Here is a 13,079-nt window from a genome sequence, read left to right as displayed (position 1 = left end):
ATTTTGTTGTAACCAGAAGAAAAAACAACAGGGCCTGTTGCAGCAGAATCATTGGTTCCAAATTAAAGCAACTATTTCACGAATGAGTGGAGCAATGACCATTGGCAAGCTGAGCCCTTTGTCCCATTATATCAAGAGACTCACTCAGTGGAAAAATACATGCAAAAATAAAATAAATGTATAACCAGTAAATCTGATTTTTAGATATGGGGGATCAAAAATGTGCATTTTAAAACCAGATTTTGCATTTGATATTCAGTTAGAACAGTTTTTTTTTTCAGTCTTTTATGACCCAAGGCATGCCTTTTTTAATTGGAAAAATCTCAAGACACACCACCAGCCAAAGCTTTTAAAATGTGAAACTCTGTAGAATTATCTTAACAATACAAAGTAACCTGAATCAAGAATTTCTCAACTGGAATCAAATAAACATCATTTAACACAGCAAGAAATGTCGTCTCTGAGTTCTGTGCTTCCACCTAAAGGAAACGCTTATTTATTACATCATTACGCCACAATACACTACTCTCACAGCGGACAATGTATCATTAAATGTGAAAATGGATAATTTCTCACGGCACACCTGACTATCTCACGGAACACTACTGTGCCATGCTACACTAGTTGAAAAACACTGCATTAAAGTAATAATAGTCGTATCATGGAGCTTTGTGTCATTTGATGACAGCATTGTTATTTCTTTTCCTTCCATCCATTTTCTGTGGTATTTGTTTTGATTAGTGTTACGGGAGCTCAGGCCTATATCAACTGACTTTGGCTGAAAATTGGGGTGAACTGAACTATTCAGCAGACAGTTGGAGTTTATTTTACTTTCAAAAAACTAAAAAAATGGAAGGGAGAGGAAAAATACCAAAACACAGTCATGTAGTATAAAATGTAACTGCCTGCTCAAGAGTGCAATGTACGATACTAGGTCTTAGCGAAGCAGACAGCTGTATCCCCAAGCTTTTTATCGCACACATGCACTGACAGAAGCATGAGCAGCGATGTAGGTTAAGTTCCAAGCTCGGGGGCAACAGCTGTATACCCACCTGGACTCTTACAAAGTATCCTCATCTTTCCTCTTCAACTATCACTCTTCTAATTACTCATTCAGCCTACACTTTTTCTAACAACCACCTTAATAAAAGCAACACGTTTGGCAAAATAAATATATTTCTGATGTAAAATCTTTTATTCCTCAAATGTATTCATCACAATGTATTTGAAAGAAACACAGAGAAACGCCACATCAATTATCAGAAACCTACAATGGTATCAACTTTTTTTCATAGGACGAATAAATAAGATCATAGTTCATTTTCAGACCAGTATTTGATTTAGTAGTAGTAGTAGGAGTAGTAGGAGTAGTAGGAGTAGTAGTAGTAGTGGAAGTATCAGAAGCACTAGCAGCAGTATTAGAAGCAGTAGTAGCAGTATTAGAAGTAGTAGTAGTAGTGTTAATAATATCAATAATATGTATGCATGAATGCATGTATGCAGTCACTGCATACATGCATTTCAGTGGTGTCTCTAGCATGAAAAGTTGAGTGGGGCCCCAGAGTGGGCACAAGCAGCAAAACCTCCACAGTAAATTCTTTCAATTCAAGAACACAATTCTTTTTTATTGATAGCTTTACAAATTAAGACATTGAATAAAAGCTTTAAAAGAAAGTATAACAAATGAAAGTATAACTGACAAGAGTTGTTCCCTTCTTGAATAGAAAGGATGTACATCGATCTTTCATCTGGGCAAACTTGTCAAAAATCCACTGTCAATGGATTTATTATTATTTATAGATTATTATGCTCTAAAGAAAAGACAATTATTTTGAGCCTGCAGCCCCAAATGCAAAGACGCCACAGCATGTATGTATGTATGTATGTATGTATGCATTTTTTTTTTTTTTAGTCATCCATCTATTTTATCAATTCAACAGAGGACTTAACAAATTAAGTCAAGCAACACATGCTTACATGTGTGGGATGTCTCTAGCTCTCATCCAACAGATTAAATGAGGCTAAATCTCCACCATTACAATAATCATCAAAAGCAGCTCTTCGAGGCAGGACACCAGTACCACAAAATAATAGGATATTACATTCTAAAAGTAGTTTGATATAGTTGTTTTTTTGTTGTTGTTTTTTTTTAAAGTAATGCATCAGATACCGGTAGGTACATAAGGACATAACCCTCAGAAGACCAATAATTAAAGAAAAAAAAAGACATACAATTGACATACAATGACAGGTGCTACTAAATGTTCATGAACATCGAAAATGGGCTGACACAATTGCCCACTCCAGCGAGGGCATGCCATCCAACATATCCTGATTGAACACAAGTGTACATTTGCTCTGGTAGAGCTCGAATAAGCTGCAGCCATCTACACCTCGTGCTTCCTCGGTAAAAACACAAGTCATTCCCGCTAACCTTGGCTGTATCAGCACTTGATCGTTGCTGCAGTGAGTCAGCAGGAGTGGTCGGCTAGACACTTAGCTGTGCTAGCTTGTTAACTGCTGGAAGTAGCATACATACTGAAGTTGCTTTATATACAATAACTTTAGCATTCCTTAATGCCTGAAACACTACAACCAAAAATTGAAAATCCACATGCACTTTGCTGTCCACTTCAGTCTGTAAAAATATTAAAACAGTCATCACAATAGTTTTGATTTTGTCACCTGGTAATGGCAATTTTTTCATCTGATCTCACATTTGCTGTTAAGAAAAATCCAGAATATTTTCCCAGACATTATGGTATCAGTCACAGGTTGAAGTGGACACGACTAGGAATGTGCAATGTCATCCATGATGACTTCTACTCATGTCAAGCACGTCAAAGGAGCTGGGATGCTAAAACAACAACAGACTTTAAGCAGTTTCTTTGGTGTTTCTCAACCAAAAATCAACAACATAATTAAACTGTCTCTTGCAGCGTCTTCAAGCAGTGCAATTTAGGCAGTGGTAGTCCGTGCGTTTCACACTCAGGCCTTCAGTGATTCGGCTCCCTCAGAGGCACACGTACGCATTACTGGACTACACAGGCTATTTTCCGGAACATCAATTCACACATCAGCAATTGAAACGTATCATTAGTAGTGATACTGCCAGAACTTAGAATAATTAACAATAATTTTAAATTATTTGTCCGCAAAGTTTTATGAACCAAGTGTCATGTCGGTGCGGCATGTTTGTGACGGATGTGAGAAGGGGGATCCAAAATGCAGGAAGGCAGGATGAGATGGGATGAATAAAATGATTTATTACTTGCAGAAGGTGGGCAAAATGTCATGTTTCTTTTGTGGGTTTTCTATTTTGGGGGTTTCTTTGTGTTTTCAAGCTGTGGGTTTCTTTAGTTCTCGTTTCTTGTTTTCTTGCATGATTTGTTTCACCTGTTGCCCGAGTGTTTCAGCCCTGTGTGTCAGCCAATCAGTGTTCTCCACCTCTATCTCCATCCAGCTGTTTGCAATTGCCTAATTATTGTCCTGTCTATTTTAGTCCCAGTACGCGGCAGTTGGTTGTCCGATCATTGTCTTATGCCTCACATCACCAGTCGCATGTCTTGTGTCTCCCGTCTCTTGCCTCCCGTCTCTTGCCTGCGTATCCCTGTGCTCACCTGCCAGCAAATTCTTTGTTTCACCAGCCTGCCTGTTCCCTTTTTTGGGCTTTTTGCCATCTAGCTTGCCCCTGTTTCGGTTTTTGCCGGCCCTTCATAATATTAAATATGCACTACCTCATGCGCTCACTACCTCAGAGCGTTCCTGCATTTGGATTCTCTACCCCACCCTATCACGAAGGCCATTCTCCCTGCCACGTCATGCGATGACACACGAAATACTAGAGCTACACTAGAGATATACTAGAGATGGAACACGCTCATGATAGGTGACACAAATTACACCAGCGACAGACGCCAGGGAAAAACAACACAAACCCAAACGCAAAATAAGGCCATATAGCCGGGGTTCTTGCAAACAGGCAGTAAATATCTCCCTTGTGCCCTATTTGCTATATGTAGCTGGGCTTTTTTTCCACCAAAATCGAATGGTTCAAAACCTCCATCCAAAGTGGAGATTTGCCCAAGCCTCTGGTTTCGTAGTTGCCTGTGACCAGCTTCAACGGAGATTTGCGTCACTGTATACTCACACCTCAGTAAGCGCTTTTCTGGCCATAAACAGCTGACGGGTACCAGCTTGCCAAGCGGTAACACCTTCAGCTATCACCGATGCAAAAACCTGGGCACGAGTGTTTGGCAACGCAAAGGAAAAAGACTTCCGGATGGCATCGCAGAATATCTGGTCCACCATCTGCCGTCTTGGGAGAGGAAAGCAGTGCATCATTAACACTGTGCATAGTAGAGATGGAGTGCACTGACATTGATCTGGGATGTGGTGAGTCGTAGAGAAGATACTTTTGAGACCTCCTCAATGACACTGCCATTTCTTCCTTCTAGTAAGCAGAGTCTGGGGACTGATTTGGGATTCTCTATATCCGGGGTTGATGTCACAATGGTAGTAAAAAAGCTCCTTGGCGACAGGGCCCCAGGTTGGTTGACATCTGTCCAGAATTCCAAAAGGATCTGGAGGTTGTTGGGCAATTTTGGCTGACACAACTCTGCAATGGGGACAGTACTTCTGGACTGGCAGACTGGGGAGTAGGCCCCCTTTTAAGGCAGGGTATCTTACCACTAGAGAAGAATCACACTCCTAAGCCTCCTTGGCAAGGTCTACTTAGGGCTGCTAGAGAGGAGGGATCTCTGATGAGTTGAATTTTTGACAGTGTGGTTTTTGAACTGGCCTTGGATGAGTGGCTCAACTCTACACCCGTCATGGGGTGTGGGTGTTTGCGCAATCAGTCCACAAATGTTTTGTGGTCTTGGAGAAGGCATTCGACTGTGTCCTTTGGGGAGTTCTGTGAGGGTCGCTTTGGACTGTTATCATCTAGTTTGGTGTGCATTGCCAGCATTCAGTAAGTCAAATTTGTTTACAGCGAGGGCTGGACTCTGCCAAGGGAGCCATTTGTCATTTGTCATGTTTATAATTTTTACGGACAGGATTTCTAGGCACAGTCTAGGGGTGCGGTTTGGCAGTCTCAGTATTGCATCTCTGCTTTGATGTCGTGGTGCTGGCTTTCATTAGAGTGGTTCGCAGTATAGTGTGAAGTGACGGGGATGAAAGTCCAGACCAAATCTGGTACTCTGGTACTGGTAGTCGAAAATGGGACCAGTGCTCTCTCCAGATCTGGGATGAGGTCCTGCCCCAAGTGGAGGAGTTCAAGTATCTTGTGGTCTTGTACAGGCAGGATTGAATGGGAGATGCAGGGATGCAGACTGTATCTTTCTCTCGTGGTAAAGAAGAAGCTGAGCCTAAATGGGAAGCTCTCATTTACCAGTCAATCTATGTTCCTGCCTTGGCCTTTGAAAGGCATGTCCAAACCCAGTCCTCGAGGGCCGCCTATCCGCCATGTTTTGGAGGTTTTTGTCCTCCTACCACACCCGATTGAAATGATCAGCTCATCAGCAAGCTCAGCGGAAGCCTGACAACAAACCTGATCATTTGAATCAGCTGCATTGGATGACGGAAACATCAAAAACATGCAGGATAGGTGGCCCTCAAGGACCGGGTTTGGACATGTCATAGAGGGGATGAAAAAACTCAGTATTCCACGACACACCATGAAAATTACATAAATCGGGCCCCGATGACCACGATCTGTGCGTCGTGATCGAAAGAACAAGATTCCGGATACAGGCCAAAATGAGTTTCCCCTGCAGGGTGTCCAGGCGCTACCTTAGAGATAGGGTGAGAAGCTCGGTCATCCGCGAGGGACTTGGCGTAGAGTCGGTGCTCCTCCACATTGAAAGGAGTCAACTGAGGTGACTTGGGCATTTGGTTAGAATGTCTCCTGGATGCCTCCCTGGTTAGGTGTTCCGGGCATGTCCCATCAAGGCATTCATATATTTTCTTTTTTGTTTATTTATTTTTTTACCTCATATACAACAGCAATGTCTGTCTTTTTTGAAAATCAAATGTGGCCATTGATCACAACTAACCCCATATAACCATTTAATCTGTTTTGGATACATTTGAGTCCTCTCAACAAAATCTTTGCAATACTGAAAAGACCACACTGGCTCTCTCTCTCTCTCTGTCTGTCTCTCTCTCTCTCTCTCTCTCTCTCTCTCTCTCTGGCTCTCTCTGTCTGTCTCTCTCTCTCTCTCTCTCTCTCTCTCGCTCTCTCTCTCGCTCTTTCTCTCCCTCGCATTGCTCGTTCTCCCTCACTCTCTCTTGCTCTCATTCTTTTTCTGGGTGCATTAACCTCAGCGTCACAGTGCAACAGAACAAAGAAAGAGCTGTATTCGTGTGTGCCATTATTTGTTTGTGTTAGAGTTTGTGTGCATATAGTGTTTTTGTGTGCATGTGTGTGTTTAACATGTACCACGGTGTGTAACTGGACAGCCATCCATCACTAAACACAGTCACACCCTCATTAGAAAATAAAATATACTGTGCAGAAGCTCACATAAAAGCTTTAAAAAGAATCGGTGGCAAAGCTGATAGACTATCAATAGTAGAAACATCAAAATCTTCACCAAATATAGCATGCTCACAAGTTCCGAATACAACCAGGGATACAACGCAAGACAACACTTAAAGTAGGAATTAGCAAGGAGATTAAGTATTTTTCACAAAAATTAGTAGCATATTATTTTATAATCCTAGACTGAGGGAGAATAATTCAGGCAGTAAAAGAGTAACAAAAATGTTCTTGAGTTATTGATAGAAGTGTTTCTGTACATGTGCTATTGGAAAAACAAATGGCATCCTTCTCTCATCGAGAAGCTCAAAATGTAGTTTCAGGTTAATTTAACAATGACAATTGACAAGATAAACCTTGTCTGACCACTTTACGTCAAATAACATCCAATAGCAGCCAAATACTTGTAGATGCTGTGATCACTGCAATAAATGGCGCATAATACATAACCAACATTATCAAACATTTGTAACATGGAAATTACTGTGTGCGTGTGTGTATGCGCATGTGCATGATTGCGTGGGTGTGTGTGCGCATACATGCATATTGGAAAATAAAGTCACTGTGACAGAAGAAAGCATGTTGCATTTAACTTTCAAGCAGCTTAATAATTTTGAAAAAAAACAAAACTTAAAGCATTCATCACAAAAATGATTACTGAACATCAACTACAAAACCCATAAATTGTTCAAATGACAGGATATTTGTTTGACAGAGAAGAAATCAGTGGAAGAACATAATTTCCTTTAAACTCTTCAGCAAAGTAGACGTTACACATTACACACACGCACACACACACAAGAATGCACGTATACAATATTACCTTTTTCAACGTAAAGCTTAAATCCCGCTTGTCATGCACTGTTGTATCTCCATCCGTATCAATCCCCCCCGCCACCCAAAAAAGGCTGGCCAGCCGTTAATCATATAGACAATTCATTGACCGCAAGTGGGAAGAATGAAAACGGCAGTCACTCTTTGCTAAGCATGTTTTTTCCTTCCCTATTTTTTCCTCAACCTCTTAATCTGTGTTTCTCTAGCTCTTTCAGTCTCAATGCCTCTCTGGCTGTGTGCAATCTCTACTCTCCCTCACACACTATTCTCCATCCGACACCGCCCCCTCATTTGACCCCTCCCACTGCATGAATTATTAATGATTCTCAGACAGGCACTGTAGGAAAACATTGAACCACGTTTGTTAATGTGTGACCTGTGTCTTATGATGTCTGTGTAGACGAAAACATAAATAATCCTGAATTTTCAAGGCCCTAAAACAGGAAATTATGAATAACAGTCAGAAAGTTCATAAAGAGCAACACACAATATCCAGAATATTTACAGCATAAGAGATCAGACTCTGAGGTAGCAAAAAATGTCAGAATCCATGGACGGATGAACATCAAAGGTAAGGAGTAATTATCAGTCTTTTGAGAGCTCTTATGAGCAAAGAATGTGTCTTGAGAATAGAAAATTCAAAACTGATGTGTGAATTTTATAATTCATACCCACGTTAACCACAATCTACAATACAGATTGAAAGAACTGGCTCCTGAGCCTAATTACCTCTTGGAGAACTCATTAGCCTTGATATGCTTTTTCCACTGTCCACTGTGAATATCTACATGGTTGTGTAAGCATGTAAGCAATTGTTCTTATGTAGCATGTAGGTCATGTTACCCTTTTTTTTCACCCACAAAAAGAAAATTCAAAAGAAGCAAGGGCCACTTTGATTTTCTACACTTTTGAGTATAAAATAAAAATATTGTATAGATACATATTTTTTTTCTTTTTTTTTAACTGGCATTGCAATACTTTGCTAACATTCTTTCCATATCATAGCGTACATACTAGCATAACATACTTGTCTATATGTGATACATATTGTCCATGTTGAACCTATCCGTACAACCACTTTTTTTTTTCTTACTTTCTCACAACGTATTGTCGCATCAGTTACATGTTGGCTCAAAATTCCCTGCAGCACTATTTGGCTAAGTGATGTAACGTGATCAACTACAGCCAGTAATGACTAAGCATGAATTGACAAGATGAGTGTTATGTGTCTTGTCCTCCGTAGCAGAGGCTCCGCCGAACCCGTGTCAGACTCACCGAACCCTTAGGGTTCAATCAAACACAGGTTAAGAACAACTGCTATTTGATGTATAAGTCTACTAAAGCACATACTTGTTTTCTTCAAGTGTTCCACAAATTGCTGGTCTACTCAACTCTAGATGTACTGTACTACAATGGACAGATTAGGACTTCAGAATCTTCTTAAAAAACAATCCTGAGTATTTAAAGGTGGTTCTATCAGTACACTGCTTTTCCGCCTGTCAATAATCCATTGTATCACAGTCTGCCCAGTTCAATTATTTCACTCTCTCACCTGTCTATCGTCCTGCATTCCTTTCAATAAAAATAACAAACTTGTTGAAAACAAACAAAAATGGTTGTGATTTGTTTGGCAACATGTGAATCATAGATGCATCGTTCTCTCGTAATGGTCCTGAATGACGCTTATCACCTCAGCTGGCTACATCAAAGCCCGAGCCACGGCATTTCAGGGCCGCAGCTAGGCTCCTGGATATACTCCTTCCTTGCTAATTTATGACAAAATGTGAGTTATGTGATAGGTCATTTTAGGAGTGACATCAGATATTTACATGGTGACTCACTGTGTGCATGTCTGAAGTTGCTTACCATGGTCCAAATCTGAAATTCTGAATGGTTTATTAGTTTTTTTCAGTCATTTTCCGAACCGCTTGTCCTTCCTAGGATCTCATTTATTGGGAAAAAAAACGTATTTATACTAGTGATGCCACAAAGAACATATTATTGAAAAGGAGGTTTTTGACTTGACTTCCCTTAATACCTTAACGTTGGACCCAGGACCGCCGTTTTCGATGAGCAGAGTACACCCAGTGTGTAGGGCACCACTGGATGCCCCCCCCACGTAACATTGCAACATCTGCGAGTGTGCACTCTCCGACATGCACACATTATATTTGAAGTTAAATTGAAATTGCTCCCATGCATTATACATGACGTTCAACATGACCCCCCCCATTTGACAGAAAGTGCTTTTCAAATAAAAACTGCCTGGATATATGAACTAGAATGCTCTCAATATTGTCTCTGTTAGAAATTACTTAACCATGAAACTAAAATTCTATATAACTAAGAAAAGCAGTTCCTTCCTTTAATTATTTCTCTGCATGCCAAACAGAGATGAATTGACTGTTACAGCACATGTAATGAGCACTTCTACAAGACGCGTGATTGGCTCCTGCTGCGACATCAACCAATGAGGGCAGGACATTGTGACAGCAGGATGTTTATGGTAGACCAGCAGTCCCCGACTACCTTTCCGCGGCCCGGTACCGGTCCGTTGATCAACTGGTACCAGGCCGCGTGGGCCGCACCCGAAATAATGTTTTGGAACTGATTTAGTTTAACAGTTCATTCATTTGTGCTTTGTTTGGCATGATCTTTGTTTTTTGGCGCCGCTTCTGGCCACTGTTGATATTACATAGTGAGAAGGATGATGTGCTTTTGACAGCAGTCGGTCGGTGACGCCCACCCGGTCCCCAATATAAATCCCAAGCGTTGACCGGTCCGTGGTGATAAGGTTGGGGACCGCTGCAGTAGACCAATCTCACAGCCTTTGTCAAATGTTATTTTGGGGGGCCAGCAATGTCTTCTATGGTGGTCTAAATACTACCATGACCACTGACCTACATTTACAAGCTTAATTCTAACATTCTGTTCAATGAAAAGCTCTTAATTTATTCTCACACTCTGTACTCTTAATTTAAGAGTGTAATACCAATGCACATGCCTATCTGTATAAAATATCCATGCATTTCTATCACAAGCTCAAACACACGGCAGCCATGCATAAACACATTCACATGCAAAATGCACAGGTCACCGAGAAGACAGGACTGATCATGCATGAAGGCAAGGCAAGCGTGTACACTGAAAACTCGTTTTCATTCTCTATCACTCACACACACACGCACACACACGCATGCACACGCACACAATCACAACCACACACACATAAACGCTTACGTATGTGCACACATACACACACAGAGCTGCGCACGTATGTAATACATGCGAGAATGCTCCCCTTGGCTGCAGGCTATCTGAGATTTCTCATGGATGTGACATGGCTGGAAGGAAGGTCAGTCACGGTAAATTAGTGTGCACCCATATTTGTGTGTGCATGTGTGTTGAGGGGCACTTAATAGCAGGACTAACAGGAAGACTGACACTTTTTTTCGAGGCATAAACCAGGTCACTAACTCATTTCAGAAATAGTTTAATGCAATTTCCTAATCAATAAATTTTCAAATGATTAGTGCTCATATTGAGATGTGAATGACATACTTCATTTGTTCCATTAATTCAATAGAATTGAATAATTGAACTACCAATTTGTAATTTCAAATAATAACTTCAGCTGATCTCCGACTAAACACTGCAGTTGTACTTTTATTCATTGACAACATAGGAGCAAAAATGATATGTTTTTGCAAAACGGAAAGTACATCATCATAAAAATGTGACTTTTATATGACAACTAAATGGAGTGGCAATGACACTAACGATAACGGAGCTCATTGGCCTTCAGAAGAGACACTTGCAATTTATTTTTATATTACTGTGCCCTTCTGACCTCAACATTTTCAGCCTCTGTCAAGCCATATTTGTGCCCCCAACACACCATTATGCCAGACCTATTTAATGCAAATAACCCTTGCCTAGCAATATATCAAACTGTTTGCCCTGTAAACAAAAGGAAGAACTCATGTCTCTTGTGAGTCTTATGTTGTGCGTCAAGAAACAAGCACACACTTAAATGCAGACAAAGCAAGGGCATCAACACTGCAGCAGTTCACCTCTGAACATTTTTGCACACAATCAATGGCAAACAGGCAGATTTCCAGATGCAATTCATGTAAGCTACTCTCACTGAAACACAGACACAAATGCACACACGTACACGCGCGCGCACACATGCACACACACAGACACATGGACAGCATTTACTGGGTTTTATGTAGGGTGGCCGGTAAGAGTGATTAGCATGTCTGCCTCACAGTTCAGAAGTCCCGGGTTCAATTTCAGCTCTAAATTGCCCTCATGTGTGATTGTGAGTGTAAATGGTTTTTGTCTCAATGTGTCCTGTGATTAACTGGCAACCAGTCCAGGGTCCCTCCCACCTACTGCCCGAAGACGGCTGGGATAGGCACCAGTGCGCCCACAACCCTTGTGAGGTCATGCGGCTAAGAAAATTGATGGATGACTGTATGAATGGATGGGTTTTATGTAATATTTCAACCAATTTAAATGCCTTTTGTTAATTTGTTGACATGGTGAGCCCAGACTCAGCCGAGACAAAGTGAGGGAAAGAGAGGAAAACAGGGCAACAGAAAATATAAGTGTTATTGGCCGCAGTCCTGAAGTCTTTGTTCAAATGAGGCAACTCACGGCTCATCAAACTGGAGAGAAATTAACAACAAAGGACTGCAGAAAGTATGAGGGTGGCCTGGTTATGTTGCACTTTGCGGTGCTGCATCACAACGACAATTCATTAACTCTATGCTATTTCTCTCAGTCACTAAAGCAATTTGTCTCTTCCAAATTTTACTTGAACCTTCCTAGTTTTCCTCCATATGAGTGTGTCTGTTGAAGGGTCTTACTATTGCGTTGTCCCATGGACTAGAACGAACTTAGTCTTAAGTTAATCATTACTGTCACAGACTCTACAGTATGTATTGTTGCTTTGAAAATGGACGATCAATGTTCAAAGTATGTACTGTATTTCTCATGTACAAGTTGACCTCGCGTATAAGTCGACCCCCCCCCCCTTTTTTTTTACTTCAATTTGGGTGAATTTTACAAAAACACGAGCTTGAAGAAAGTGCAATTTTACGACGTTCTGTGAGAACGCTCGAAAATGGATGCATGCTATATAATAATTATTTTAAGCCTTGTAAATGACATAATAGTGCTTATTTTGCATTCAAATTAATGTTATTTAAACACAGATATATGGAAAAAAAATGGCCTGGTTTTGAGTGATGTGGATATAAGTGAACCCCTGAATATGGGGGTTGAAAATGATAAAAAAAAAACTTGACTTGTGACTTGTAATTGCTGAATATATTTTGAGAATTTTTCCTTCTTCATTGTCAAAAAACTGAGTCGTTGTATTCCCCTTTCTTTTTCCTCATTTTATAATGTTACATGAAGTAATTGTATTATATTTTCTCTTGTTTACATTTGTTTAATAATGAAACTAATTTTTGAAGTGTGTTTAATTATGCCATTTGCAGAAAAAGCATGTTTACTAAACCTAGTAATTGAGGCAAATTTACCGGTACTTTAAAACTCATTCTGACTGAATTAAGTACAAATCTGGGGCATTGCATGTAGATCAGATGGATGACATCTACCTGATGATAAACCATGTGTTAATGCTTAGTTGAAACCTATTACACTACATTTATTCATAAAAACAGAATTT

The 13,079-nt window shown here is 40.5% G+C and overlaps 1 protein-coding gene across 15 annotated transcripts in view; it reads right to left on the bottom strand.

Moving 5' to 3' along the window:
• The window catches only part of nfasca (neurofascin homolog (chicken) a), a 183,522-nt gene that overhangs the window by 113,476 nt on the left and 56,967 nt on the right, over positions 1–13,079 (bottom strand). For 14 of the 15 annotated variants that reach the window (XR_015866674.1, XM_088424183.1, XM_088424175.1 and 11 more), the window contains exon 1: positions 7,365–7,589. The exons of the other annotated variant lie outside the window; for it this stretch is intronic. The gene's annotated coding sequence lies outside the window, so the exon portion shown is untranslated. Of the gene's footprint in view, positions 1–7,364; positions 7,590–13,079 lie in introns of those variants that run through there. 15 annotated transcript variants of the gene reach the window in all.

This window comes from Hippichthys cyanospilos, chromosome 9 (genome assembly GCF_059441005.1).
Source record: "Hippichthys cyanospilos isolate Australia breed blue-spotted pipefish chromosome 9, RoL_Hcya_1.0, whole genome shotgun sequence".
NCBI lineage: Eukaryota > Metazoa > Chordata > Actinopteri > Syngnathiformes > Syngnathidae > Hippichthys > Hippichthys cyanospilos.
This window is presented reverse-complemented; position numbering and strand designations above follow the sequence as displayed.